General features: G+C 60.8%; 1 pseudogene; it reads right to left on the bottom strand.

The window, feature by feature from the left end:
- Positions 1–1,149, bottom strand: ACA1_341450 (annotated as a pseudogene; the record flags this gene model as incomplete).
- Positions 1,150–1,285: the final 136 nt, after the last annotated feature.

Below are 1,285 nucleotides of genomic sequence, written 5' to 3'. Positions count from 1 at the left end.
AATAGTAGTCGCCCTTCACGCGCTTGCCCTCCTTCTTTTCCTTCTCGTCCTTCTTGCTCTTGCTCTCGCTTCGCTTCTTCGCCGACGACTTGCTGTCCCTCTTCTGCTTCCTCTTCTTTTCGTCTCGTGTCGACCTGCCGCCCTTCTTCTTGGCGCTGCTGCTGCTGCTTGTCCTCTTCTTCTTGCTCTTCGACTTCTTGTCCTCGCCCTCGTCGTCCATCTTCTTCCGCTTTCGGCTGGCGCTTTGGCTGGCCCGCTTACTCTTCTTGTCCTTCTTTGGAGACCCGGAAGAGGGGGGGGCGTGTGAGGTGGGGTTCCTTGTGGTTGGGCGGTTGGGGGGGGGGATAACGAACCGTTTTCTCGGCCTCTGCGAATGCTTGACGGAGGTACTGTTCTACTTGCGCAGCACTGTGACCACAATACGTCGACGCGACGTCAGCCCGCAAGGTTCCGGCTGCAGAGGGCGGCATGACGAGGAGAGGAATGGGAGGGTGGGAGTGCGTTGGGGGGGGGAAGTTCGTGCCTGGCTTCGTCTACAGGGTAGAACTCTTCAACCACGACTGTCCCCGCCAGCTTCGGGGACGAGGGAGTGCCTCCCTCCTTCTCTTCGAGCTTGACCGCCGCAGGAAGGTCGTCGGCGACGGGCGATTTCCCCGCCACCACGTACTCCTCCTCGATGACCTCGTCGATCACCACTTCGCCCGCTTTCAGGTCCCGGCCCAGGGTCTCGTCCTGGATCACGATCTCGACCAGGTCGTACACCTCCGTGGCGGTACCGACGTCGCCCACCTTGTCATTCCGCGTCACCTCTGTCTTTTCCTCTGGGCGTGGCTCTTTGGCGTCTTCCTCGCCGTCTCGGGGCTCTCGGCGGTCAGCGACATCGGAGCCCTCCTCGCTGCGTCGATCCGTCGCCATCTCCTTGTCACGGGCTCCGTCCTCCTCCTTCTCCTCCTCGTGCGCCTCTTCCTCTCCGTTTACCTCGTTGCCCCTTTCCTCGACGATCGCGTCGTTCGGTTCCTTGGGCTCGAGCGTCTCTTCTTTCTTGTTCTTCTTCTTCTCCGCCTCCATCTCCATGGCGTCGTCGTTGGTGGCTACGTCCCATTCTTCCGCGGCTTCTTTTAAGGCCTCCACGGGATGCACTTCTTCCATGTCGTTGGTGTGGCCTGGCCCTTCTACTTCTTCTTCTTCTTCTGCCTTCGCTGCGGCGGTGGGGTTGCCTGCTGTGCGCTTTCCTCCTCCTCGCCGAGCTTGCTGTTGTCGGTGGAGAAAGGTCCCCTGGCGATGG

The sequence above is a fragment of the Acanthamoeba castellanii genome, assembly GCF_000313135.1.
Source record: "Acanthamoeba castellanii str. Neff unplaced genomic scaffold scf7180000084620, whole genome shotgun sequence".
NCBI lineage: Eukaryota > Discosea > Longamoebia > Acanthamoebidae > Acanthamoeba > Acanthamoeba castellanii.
Note: the sequence above shows the minus strand (reverse complement) of the source record. Positions and strands in the feature narration are given on the sequence as shown.